Here is a 13,549-nt window from a genome sequence, read left to right as displayed (position 1 = left end):
GGTGGGTCAGTGGTATAGTATTCACCTCTGGTACTGAATCCCTGATTCAATCCATCTCATGCTTACTCACATCCTTTTCGTTTAAATCTATTCATGTTTATTATAATACTGACAACCTGAAAAATTTCATCGTGAGCTTGGAATGAAAACTAAAAAGAAACGGAACGCTGTGGTAGAGTCCAATCAAACTGGTATCGAAAATAACTTTCAGATTAATTATTTAACTTGCACTTATGAAAAATACATCACGGAAACAGTGACTGGGATAACAAGTCCGCAGTCGCTGCCGTGCAAGACGGCCGTGATGTTTAGTATCCCTTCCTCAAAGTTGTAAAACCAGATTCATACAGGGTTAGCTTTTTTTTTCTTCTTCTTCTTCTTCGGGGTTATACTGACACTGCATAGAAAACTTAATATCAAACTAAAGTGAAAAAAATACATTTCATAGTCAATTCGTGCTACTTGGCTCTGAATGTTTCAATAGAACTAGAGTGCCTATCCAGCCCGGTCCTGTTATTCTTGAATAATTATTTCGCCATAGCATATACAACAAGGTTTAATACCATAGATAGTTATAGGACCTCCATGTCGTTGGAATTAGAAAGTATAATAGATGCAATAAATTGTTTGGAAGCTGGATTATCTGTGTAAATTTATTCAAGTTATTACGAAAATTTCCTTTATGTTCTTTAAATAATATTATTCGAACATTGTTTTGAAAATTTTCACAAAAATAAAAAAAAATAAATGAATAAATCTCATGAACTTTGAACTTTCGTTTATCCCATCCTAAAAATTGATCATGCACACCAAAGAAACAAAAAGCAAGGCTTGTAAAACTTGGTATGGTTTAAATACAATCTTTTCTTTTTTTTTTTCCTTTCTTTCTTTCTTTTTTTTTTAAAGCAAAATTGCAAGTAACGTTTTAGAGGTTATTAATATATATATATTTCTTTTTTCAGCTTCTCACACATGCAGCAATCCTTTCTTTTGTAATCACTCACGCCGTCGCACAGTGGGAGATTTCATCGATCTAGGGGAACTTTATTCAGTGTGTGATGCACATTTGCCTGTGGCAGGTTTTAACGTTCTATTCGATTGAAATATGCGATTTCTGTGGTAAAGAATGTTGTTTGTGTATTATTTACCAAGAAGTAACACATGTGTAAGAAAAGTGAACACGATTACACACAATTGGAGAAAGGACAACAGTAGGATTGATGTGATCAGCTTATGTCTAAATAAAAGTTTAGTGATAATGTGTACATTATATTAGATAGTCAGGACAATAAACAAGAGTCAGTGAGAACGCAAAACTGACGGGAAAAACAAGTTCATTAGTCTTATTCACTGCTCTGTTCGGAATGATCCGAGAAATCATTGACATAAGGCGCTTTTAGCAATCGTAGTACCTCGGACATTATGTCTAAACGTTTGGTTTCGGCAGCAGCACATTTACTAGCAATATATGGATCAGAGGTGATCAGGAATCTATGAATTAAATCCGTGTTGGTATTCACTGTGGATAATTTTCTTGTGAAGAGTTTCCTATATTTCTTATTGTCTTTATTTCGAGCATCCTGTGCTTCTTCGGAAAGCTGGCCTATTGGTAGAAATAGGACTTCTAGAACGCTTACGGGCATATGATACCAAGAATAGGTACTTTGCAAATACAGTCTCAAAGTGCAACGAGTGCACTCACTAAATTTGTTTGTATCAATCGGAAAAATACAATTTAAGTATTCTAAAATAACGTGACATTGTTTAATTAAGTGGGCATTTTATCAGCGTTATTTCGGACCATTTTTCAGCATTCCGGAAAAACATGCGGGCTGTATTGCCATCATTGGTGTTTCCTGCTTGTTGTTTCGGCATATATACAAATAGTCCAAGCTCACTACGAAAATTTTGTTTGGACCGTTTATTTTTTTATTCCATTATCATCCGATTTTCTTTGCCTCGTACATGCCATGCTTTAATATCTAGGTGGTAGGCAATGTGAAGAATACATTACATAAGACGCATCCAAGAATAAACCTGACAGAGTCCAAAAGTCAAAAAGTTCAGATCTACAGTTTTATGAGAAAGAATACCAAGATTATTCATCTCTCTCGGTTTTGCTCCACATAAATGACACGTCTGCGTAGACGCACATGAGGATACAAAATTACACACTTTTCCATCAATCATACAAAAAATCATCTTAGGCCGAACGATAGATTCCTTGTCACCTATAGTTATTATGATTAAGGTGAGTTTCTCGATTTGGCCTTCTACTTTCTGGACTTGGTTTTGATACAACTCCAACCGTTTCTTTTGCAAACAAAAAGCTTATGGGATGACAATCTGGTAGAGGATGGAGCGGGATTTTGCCAAATAACACAGTTAAGTTTGTTAGTGACATTGTACAGTTGAATAGGGACTATAGACATTACATAAGACTCTCGTCAGTTGAATACTCCGGTTGGCGCTACATACTTTGTTGCGCACCACCACAGTCCCCCTTAACACCAATATTAATGTTGCGAACATCAGACAAAGTTCGAAACACATCTTCTTGTGTTTTACTGAGTCTTCTTATGGTATCATGAAGAAGGGATTGCACCGGTATGTCAACCGATGTCTGTGATTTTTATTTCATCTGGATAACAACGTTGCTTAGCATCTCTAACCTTATCATACGATGGATACATTTTACAGCCTGCTTATTTTGCCTCATCATACATGTCATTTTACTGGTTTTTCCAAAGATTCGCATCAACTAGTAACGCCAAAGCTTCATCTTCTGATAATTTCGCCAGAACGGGAAGTGTAGTGCTTCCAGATTTCTTGATTTTTCGTATCCCATGTGGGGAAGAAACAACAAAACTCCTTGACGATCGCTGCCGAGTCGCGTTTTCCTCCGTAGTTTTAATTCAGTCGCCATCGTCAATTCCTCGTTGCTGGTTGATTCTTTAAGTTCTTTAAATTTCCTACATTGCACTTTTGAGATACATTTTTGGTCTACCGCATTTATTTTCAACAGAAGTATCTGTTGGCAGAACAGACGCTAAGTTGAAGTCCACTTCATTTTCTTCGTTGCATTGTCTTCTATCAACCTCTCCTGGTGCCGATTGGCTTTGTCCCGTTTAACCAGTACGTATATCATTAATACCTTTTATTATTCTTGTTCGCGAACTAGTGGTCAGTTCTACTACTCCGGTTTGTTCCATTATGTAATTTGTTAAAACTTCAACCGCTTTGTTGACGCATGTTGTTCCAACACATCTAATATAACCTGCAATGTAAACGCGGGAGCCATTTTTACACCACGTCCTTACGTTTTTGCGCAAACTTGCGCAACGTTTCTCGATTGTTTTCACTTCTAACCTCAATAAGCTTTCAGATGAACTTAACAAGGAGGCTGAACACCACAGAACACCTACTTGAAACCTTGTTTGTAATTCACAAATAACATTTTTTCCACATGTTCACACAAACACTTTTTCCACGCTATCCCCTAGGAACACTAAAATGCAATGCAAAGTTCAAGTGCTCAATCTTTCCTTCGGAGACCCACAATACTATTACAGCATTGCACTGACCACTCTGTGTAAGCACGGGAAGCCTTATTTGCACACCGCCTGGTGTATGTATCGAAATCGAAAAGAATCGATCTTCGTCGACACTGAAATTTGCGATGTTGCCAAGTGTACTGTTAATACCATCGCAACCACGTGAACTTGAATTATGGAGAAGGACCTTCAAGTACCGATACCTCCTTACTTAGAAGGTATAGAAGATATTAAAGACTGGTATTCTCCATGGTATTCTCACAACTTACGACTCGATTATGTTTTTTTTGTTAAAAGTTATGGTGGCAGAAAAGTGTCGAAAAGGTAGGGGGAAGCGTTACGAAAACTGGTCTTCCATAAGGGTGACATTAAGAATTCTGTTATTTTCTTACGTACAAGGACCAGATTAGTTTTAAATACAATTTCCCACATTATAAGTTAAGAATTCTGGTATTTTCTTACGTATAAGGACCAGATTGGTTTTAAATACAATTTCCCACATTATAAGTAATTTATTTCATTTCCTAAAGCGAACAAACCTAACTTTACCTAAACAGACTCATTTTTCCATATTCTCCGCTAAATTTTCATAATTTTTGCTAGCAACGGCAGATGTTTTCTAAGCCTGAACCCTCAAGAATGTAAACTTGGTTACGAAAACGTCCTCCATGAGTGTAGCCTGAACTCAAATGGAACTTTCACAGATTGTTTATTGGTTCAAAGTACAGGTCAGGTTCGTTTGGCAATAAAATCGAACAAGGGGGAGGGGGTGAAACCCTCCTCTAAAGAGGCAAAAATGTAGAAAAAAACGAGATAATTTCTATTAAAAGCTAATTATATTGAGTTTTTTCTCCTGTAAGAGTTTTCTACTTGTGTAAACGTTCTTCGGGGATTGTGGGCTATTGGTTGTGAGAAATCGGACAGAAACGTCGCCAGAAAATTAAAAAAAAATGAACTCGGCTTAACGTAACGTATTTCTATAGAGCTTTAATTTTCACCACATGATGGCCCTTTTATATAGAGATCTGTTTTGAATGGACGTGTTGAGATAAGCATGGAGGGTCTACACTCTACATTTCTTTACTTGAATAGATGGCGAGTTGTGCATGTACTGCAAACTATACACGGTATAGGTACCGGCTTTACGAGAAAATACTCGAATCAAAGTAAGACCTTTGTTGTAGTCTGATCTATAGGTTTTGAAGTGGGTTTTATTGTTTTTTGTTTTTGTTTTGTTTTACCCGAAATAAAATATTTTTTTCGGAGGAAAACTTCACCAACCCTATTTATGAAACTAACACATCTATTTTACTAAGGCCAGTTATACATATGATGGATCAAATAAGCCAACGCTTCCCGGAAAGAATGTTTGAAACAAAATAGTGTTTATTAATATCCAACAAACGGCGGAATAGTTTAGAATGGGAACTGATCTATCTGAAGCAACAGGGAGGGTGACAAATCGAAACCTCAGAATAATACTATCGTAACTCGAAATATACCTCGTTACAAACAAACCAAAAAGACGGTTTGTTTGTGATAGTTTCCGTCCTTTTTAGAATTATAGGTTTGAAAACCGAGGAAACTATTCAGTATTCTTATCAAAAACTTTTTTTTTTTGATTAAGCTGTAACCAGGGCCATTTTGAGTTACGACAGTATTATTTCAGGGTCGCGATTTCATCATTTATATGCTAAGACTCACACACTTTGCTTGTGAATTGTAGTAAAAAAGAATTTAATCTGTGCTGCATGTACCTTGAATGCACTTCATAGATATCTCGATATAGGTATAATTTAAAAGACATTATGAAACGGAAAACCTAGCGTCAGTCTCCATTCCAGCTTGTGTTTCAGATAGCGAGATTGAAGTCTGCTGTTACGTAGAATAAAATCGATACATTTTTAAACCTTTCTAGTACTACTACCTCCAGCAATGTAAAATAATACGAGGTTATATTTTCTTCCACTTTTAAATACACTTCCGTAATCTTGGTAACTATATAAATATATTTCAATTTCCGCACGTAAGCTTTCAGTACAGTGGCGTTTGGACAAGAGTATATATTGAACAGAACCGTGCGTGGAACGTTAGGTATTTAGTTAATTCTTTTAAAAAAGACAAAGGTAAATCTTGAAATATCATTCCTCGTATCATAAGTGTTTTTAATTTACTATTTCTGAAGGAAACTGGTTTACGTTTACCTAACACGAAGTCAGTATCTTGACAATGTTTTACTTAAAGTAAAATCTGTAAATGGTTTGTTTGAGCATTGCCCTTAAATACAAAGGGGAGTTTAATGTGAGATTCCGGTTATACAATCGCTTATTATGGCAAGGGTGTATACTTGCCGCGACCTTATCCTGATAGCCGAGATACGCAGCTTCAATTCAGGCGACTCCGCGGACATTACATAGTTCCTCCCGTTACACAAGTAAAACATTATTTAGGAGATCAATTCAAAGAGCTAATTGAGTTCAAGTATATAAAAATGTCAATACAGAAACAATATTTAAAATAAATGATACTACATTTATTAGTAAAGGGTTATGAAAATGACGTCACGACTCAGAATCGGAAAGAGAGAAGGAAAGAAAGGAGTGAGAAGCCGGCAGCTAAGATGCGAGTCTCTTGCAAGTGTTGCAAGATTATAAACTTGAAAAATCTTATAACAAAAGCAGAGGACCAGTAAAATTAGTTAATTGATCAATGTTAGAAATCGTCCACAATGGATAGGAAATGGCTTAATATTTTTATATGATGTATGAATTAGAGTTGCTACCCCGTAAGAAACTTCTATGCCTGCTGATAAATGAAACAAAACAAAGAACGGGACTCACATGTAACTTCTGTAACTTTTGTGCAGAGAGTAACACTGCTCTGCCAAATATCGTCTTCGTGCGTGCGTTAGTGTGGGTACGTGGGTGTAGTGAAACTGAAACCATGGACAGTATTAAGCGCGAAATTGAAATCATGAATGAATCCGAATTATCATCTTCTCAGTATTATCGCAAACACGAGGAAGGGAAACCTCTTTAAAGTCAAGCAAAGTAAATTGCCAACAATTTGTACGCTCGACTAAGAGAAAAATATGCAGACACAACTATTGAAGAAATTGTTAATATGATTGTTGCCGGTTCGCTGTGGTTTACTCAGTGTCAATGTAGAGTTGCTGTGCTTTTAGAAAAAAAATAATCGTATTTTTAATTTATTATGTGGGAAGGTGGCTGCTCGTAAGTTTCTGTTTATGATTGACGTTTTTCAGGTAGATATATGAGAGTAACTTCATTTCTTATCCTTTCTTACCTTAATCAATTGAAATGAATAAGCAAAATAGTTTTCATGCTCTCGGGTTTTAATTGTGAGGATTACGAATACATGACGTGCGAATTTCCAATACATTTATTACTATTGTCGTGTCTTCATGAATTATTAAAACAAATAAACCAAGAAACATATTTTTCGTAAGCGGCAGGAAAAGGACGAGAAATCATCGCTCCGTGCATATCAGCTGAAACTCAGAACAGCGCCAGTTGAAACCCTGGCGATTGAGAGCCAAACCAAAACACATACACACACATACAAAGGCTTCCCTGTGAAAAGGTTCGCGCGCCGACATGTATTAATGCGCTTGTGATGCGGCTCTCAAGTTAACATTGCGTTTAGTATAGATGACTGATCAAACACCGACATTGGTGAAGGTATCGCAGTTATGAGCCGAAACTAGTCAAAAATAAAAATAAAAAAAATACAAGGAATGCCGTAGTTAAACGTTTTTTTACAGGCCTACAAGAACATCCGTTAAAAATAGTGGCCTTTACTAAAAAATCACTTGAATGTTTAATATATCTTTTATTGTCCAATTCTGGGCTAACCTATTGACTGGCAAGAGCAAACTGAATGAGTGTAAAACGGTACCGGGACAGACGGAATTTAGTGTTTTTCTTAAGTATAGGCGTCTACTACTTTGAAAGGAAATAACCTAACTTTACGTACGTAACCTAAGTCAGTATTTTCCTGATTCACATCTGCGGAACCTTTGCCCCGATGTTAACTTAGCATTGGTATTTTGTTCAATTTTTGGCACTTGTAAGAAAATTTTCAATGTTCCGGGTATGGTGGGTCAGTTATCTACATCCTTGTTATAAAAAAGAACGCTTATACGAACAGGGTATTCTGTCTCACTTAAGACGGATTTATGAAGTATAGACTTCGTAATTTTCTAAATAGTACAGTCTTGGACAAAAAAAATGGGACACCTGCAATTTTTTATTCATGCCCACCAAGAACAAGGAAATCTCAGAAGGAAAACAATGACATTCAGTTGAAGAAGGGCTAGTACTACAATTAATATAAATGTCAATGACTCAATATTCCACACAAAATTCTAATAATCCCGGGGAGAATAAGGGCGGGTGTACCCTTTTTTGTCCAACACTGTACAACCCCTTTAGTACATTTTACTCTTGTAATTTTAAATTGGTGTAAAAGCGCTTTTTAATAATAATAATATAAATAGCCTATGTAATAATAATAGCGCTTGTCTCATAATGTCTTCAATAAATTAATATATGGGATAATGCTAAAGTCCATTCTCAACCTGAAGACATAAATGACATGCTATGAGATTGTTTACTACAATTCACATCAAAATTTGTAGACCCTTTTCCAATTAAAATGATTGAAATCACTTACCAAGCACCTTTTGAAATATAGTAGTCTATTTTAACTGCCATGGCCCAAGCATCTTCTCGGTTATTTCGGGGAAATTCATTATTTTGTTTTGTATATTGAAAAATGCTTCTTTCATTAAGTAAAAAGATCACTCACTGAAAATGGGTTTAGCTGTGGTTGCGATGGTATTAACAGTACACTTGGCAACAATGCAAATTTCAGTGTCGACGAAGATCGATTCTTTTCGATTTCAATACATACACCAGGCGGTGTGCAAATAAGGCTTCCCGTGTAAGCACAGCAGGACACAAGTCAAATGAACTGCTAGTACAAAACGTACCTGTCGCAGGCTCTACGCGCGTGCACTTGGTTGCCTCTTTCAGGCCATATTTGCAACCGTTGCACGCGAGCCATTGCCCAAATTCATGTCAATTTCATACCAACGGCATATTTAGCTATCTACATCGCAGGTATTCTTTGCTATATTGCTTGGTCGCAAAATTGAATAAAGTTCCCTTAGATCGATGAAATCTCCCACTGTGCGTCGGTCGACAGGTGAGCGTGGTGCTCACAAATTACGCATAGTTACATTTATAAAGCCAGTACTACTCCAACAGAAGAGAATGAAAAGGTTACACTTGACTCTCACACACAAGACACATCAAGAGACAGCTAGACAGCGTCTCAGGTCTGTGACCCCACTAGGGCGGCTTTGAAACGAAAATATAAACCAGGGTGAGCGCTGCGCTCACCTGTCGACCGTTCCCGGGTTAAACAAAATAAAAAATCACAATAATAATAATAATAATAATAATAATAATAATAATAATAATAATAATAATAATAATAATAATAATAATAATAGTAATAATAATGTTTATTCGCATTTCTCTTTCAAACAGTTTTTCGCGCAAAAACTTCAGTAAAGAGACTTTTTATAAAATGTTTAACTTTAGAAGAAAATTGAATAGGAGATCCACAGCAACACGAAGAACTAATTGTTATATGAATAATTTGCGGTCACTAGTACCCATATGCAGTAATATTTTTCAAGAGGTGGCCCAAGGTATTGCTCCCGGAACTACGAAATTTCCCCCAGGGCATACTTCATAGCGAGCTCAATGGAGATTCCCAGTATTTTGCAGTAGTACTTTTCACATCCAATGTATTGAAATCAATGAGTAACAAATCTGAAATCATTACTGCCCATATGAGATATCGCCAAAGGATCGACCTCAATCCCCAAAGTAACGACATATACGAAGTGTTTCTAAAGAACAAGTAACAACTCCGTGAACATATAGTACTCACAAAGGAACATTCCGATTTGGTGAATTAAATTGCTGAAACTGATTATTAGCACTGGATTCAACACCAAAAGAAACAGAGAACAAGAGAGTGTTTAGTGGCAGACCGTATACAGGGTGGGAGATAAGTGAGGGCAAAGTGCGAAGATAGAACGTAGAAAATGTCTAGAAATGTCACGTCAATTTTGAAACGAGTTCATGCAGACATGCTTAATTTTACACACCTCTTTTTTATTTTTTTTATTTTTATTTTATTTATTTATTTATTTATTTATTTTTGTTAAGGTTACTGATCAGAACGAAATAATTATTCTACCATCCAGTAAAATGTTTTCTTTGTTTTGAACTTTCTTTTATGATCAATATTCCAGGTAAATTATGTCAGTTGTCTTTTTTCGTTCATATTTTCTTTTTTTTTTTTTTTTTTTTTCATCGCTCACTTGTCGCACTCCCCCATGTTTGAAATGAGCGAGTGAATTTAAAGCAGATAAAATTTCTGCTTTCATTGTTTCCGCTGGTCATTCCTTTTGTTTGGCACATAGAAAGAAACTTCACAAAACATGCTATTATTTCTTATCATTCACGGCATCAGCCATCCAAAATTTTACACATAGTTATATTTGTCACCGCCTATGTGAACAGTTCCAGTGGTGATTTCTTGATTATTCTCAGGACCTGTGTGAATAGTTCCCTAATAATTTTGGTAAATTGGTATAAATTTCATTATCAAAAAATGATGAAAATTTTCTAAACTATGTTACAAATAGTTGTTGAGCCTATAATTCTTTCAACTTCTTTTAGAGAATCGTCCAATTTAGAGGAGTTCGGGTTAGGGGTGGTATAGAGACGAGACCGCAGTGTGGGTCTTGTCTCGTTTGATAAATAATGGCCTCGATCCTGATCTCGTCTCGATAAACACACTGTACGCTTGTCTCGATCTAGAATGTCAAGTCTCGATTTCGTCTCGGAATAAGTAGTGTGAAATAAAAAATGTGAAAGTAGTATCATCTTACAGACTGTCGTTTCATCTTTCTTATTTTTAGCCTTCATTCTTGAATTAAAATTATTGAATGGCGTGTCCATTCGTAGCTAAGTTGCAATGCTCGTGCTTCGTATGCGTGTTTGCGGATTCAATCATTAGTGCGTATATCAAGCCTTGGATAAAACTCGAATAGTGATCCACATTTCACTTTAAACAACATATATCTTGTCTCATATAACCTCAATATTTGTTATATAGTGAAACTCTAATCAATCAACTTCAATACTATAGCTTATTTTCTTCCTGCTGAATCAGGGTTATTCAACATTTCTACCAGATAATGCCGTCGATAGTAGCAAGAATGTATTTAAACGATAGGAAATTTACATTTTACAATTTCGTATTTATTATCCATTAATTCTTCTTTGACTGCCATGTTAAACAAAGAAAATCACGTTCATTATCTTAACAAATAGATATTTTACTAATACAATATTTGTTTCAAATGGATGAAATCCTTAATTACCTTTCACAACACCAACTTTAATTGACACTTTATAACACGAGGTTATTGCAACCTTACGATACGCTTATTCTCCATAATATTATAGTTACACATTAAGCTGTAGGTCCGCGTCTCATATAGCCTTGGTGCAGAACGGGACACTAAACTCAAATCCAACAATCATCTTTTATTATCTGTGGTCTCGAGTTGTGTCACCAAACACGAGATTCAAACTCAGATATCTCTCCTAGTTCAGATTTCACTTTCTGTTTCTTATACAAGCTCATAAGACTGTGATGTATTATATAGGTATACAACTTTTTTTTTCCACCTAACAGTATGAATAGTTCCAAATTATCGTACATTTCCGTGTTTGTAGTCGAGCAAATCGAAACTGCTAGAATGCTTTATATCTATGTAATAACGAGAGAAAAAACATAATTATGCAAAATGGAAAAAGAAAAATAAATCTCAGAATACTACCTACCATCACTGAATTAAACTTAAAAAAAAAACACTGGCGTAACAGCCTTTAGCGGACCATGGCTTAAAAGCTGGTTTACGGCACTTATGCCTTTGGAGTGATGTGTAGTCAGCACATCGCTCCCCTCGCCGTTAATGCTGGATTACTAGACGGGAGTTCACCGGGCTTCAAGTTTCGCCTAATACCTCCTAGCTATGCAAACGTCAATCAAAGCGATGACACAGTTAATTTTCTTACTAGTTGAAAGTTGATTTTTTAAAGCACTTCGTTTAGCTCGCATACGTTGGTAGTCCTGCACCTTATTAATAGTTATCATTTTTTCTTGAAAGTATTTCTTATTAAATAGTTCAGTATGTAGCGGAAAATTTTGACAAACCCAGCGCAAATTGGTAGCCTAACGAAACTTGCAGGATAGTTTCCTTTTATCAAGTATAGTAATATCCTGAAAGTCCCCGAACATTCCTCTTGAGCTATATTCAATGTGGCTGCCATATTCAATTTGGCCGACACTGTGTATAGAAAAATAATGGTGTCCTTGATTTCTTAGCTTAGGTTCAATTATACGGTCTTGGTACTTGTAACAAAATATTTTTGTGTATAAAATTTAGTTTCGTTTCGTATATTCATCTCTGTAGGTCAGGTAGATATAAATCTAGAAATGAAGGAGTAGGCTTGTATCGCTTAATGTTATACCTGTGTTTCTTTCAAGCGTATTTTTCTGATTTCTTTGTTTGTTTATAAAAAATAATATTTATATAAGTAAAAAAATTAGAGAAAAAAATATGTGAACATGCTAGAATTACACTTGACATATACAAAATATGATGCATTTGAGAACAATAGGTAATTATACGGAAGTTTCTATAATCTTATTTAGCAAAATAATCTATAGAGAAAACGTTATTTAAGCAAAATTCAGTTTTTTATAAGCGATAGAAATAATTTATGGTACATAAAAGACAAAAAAAAAAGTCCATCCCTGGCACGATACACTGTTGAGACATAAACGATACGGTTGGGTGTAAATAAAGGCCCCGCAGACCCCGCATTGCGGGGGGGGGGGAGGCAAAGCCATCACGGGGCCCCAAATCGTGATGTAGGACGTAGAGAAGAGGCCCCATTCCACGTTGTCTGCTGGGTGGCCCCCAAGCCCTTATTTACGCCACTGCATGTCTGAGTGAAACAATCTCGAACATAAACAATAGGCCCAAGTACGTGAGAGTTTTACATTTGCAATACACGAGCTTTTTAAAAAAAAAATGGTGCTGCTATGTCCAAACAACGAACTAGTTAGCGTTCTCCATTTTCTTTTCCGATCCCCAATACTTGAATATGTTGCTCCCCCATATTAATTACTTGAATATGTTGCTCCAGCAAAGTTAGCTCCTTATGGTACACTTTCTATACATGCCGTCTGCTCACACTTGCTCTTAAGAGTAAAACTGAGAGGTAAGTGACTGGTGTGAAATAAGTCTTCTGTATGTGAAATATCGACAGAAAGCCAGTGCGTCACCCCATGGGATGCATAAAAGTATAATTGGAAACGTTATCCCACTTTTACTAGTTCTTCAGGTTTTGTGGTAGAATTATTGAATATACTCACAACCTATTACAATTAACTGTCTATCTCTTGAGTAGTTTCAAAGATTTTCTTCCCTTTTTGCAACAGAGACAAAGCCATGTTACTTCCTGAAAATTCATGTAAAAATATCATCACATCATCCATGTTTCCTCCTGTATTTTTATGTATTTAAACATTTTGACTGATTGATGAAATCTGCTTTCTTTATGAAAAATCAGAAAAATACGCTTGAAAAAAAAAACATACAAGATTAAACGACACAACCCTCTCCTTCATTTGTAACTTTATATCTACCTAACCTACAGAGATTGTACTTTATATCAAACGAGAAGAAATTTGTTTACAAAATATTTTGTTATAAGTTTCATAATCGTATAATTGAACGAAAGGTAAGAAATCAAGGAAACATGGATATTCTATAGACTGCGGCGATCGCGTGAGATATGGCGGCCATATTGGGT

The 13,549-nt window shown here is 35.8% G+C and overlaps 1 protein-coding gene across 1 annotated transcript in view; it reads left to right on the top strand.

Moving 5' to 3' along the window:
* Nucleotides 1-1,818: 1,818 nt before the first annotated feature.
* Nucleotides 1,819-13,549, top strand: part of Pop1 (POP1 ribonuclease P/MRP subunit) — a 71,141-nt gene continuing 59,410 nt past the window's right edge. Inside the window, exon 1 of the mRNA XM_081746910.1 lies at nt 1,819-1,829. The gene's annotated coding sequence lies outside the window, so the exon portion shown is untranslated. The remainder of the gene's footprint in view (nt 1,830-13,549) is intronic.

This window comes from Thermobia domestica, chromosome 18, assembly GCF_964235325.1.
Source record: "Thermobia domestica chromosome 18, izTheDome1.hap1.1, whole genome shotgun sequence".
NCBI lineage: Eukaryota > Metazoa > Arthropoda > Insecta > Zygentoma > Lepismatidae > Thermobia > Thermobia domestica.
This window is presented reverse-complemented; position numbering and strand designations above follow the sequence as displayed.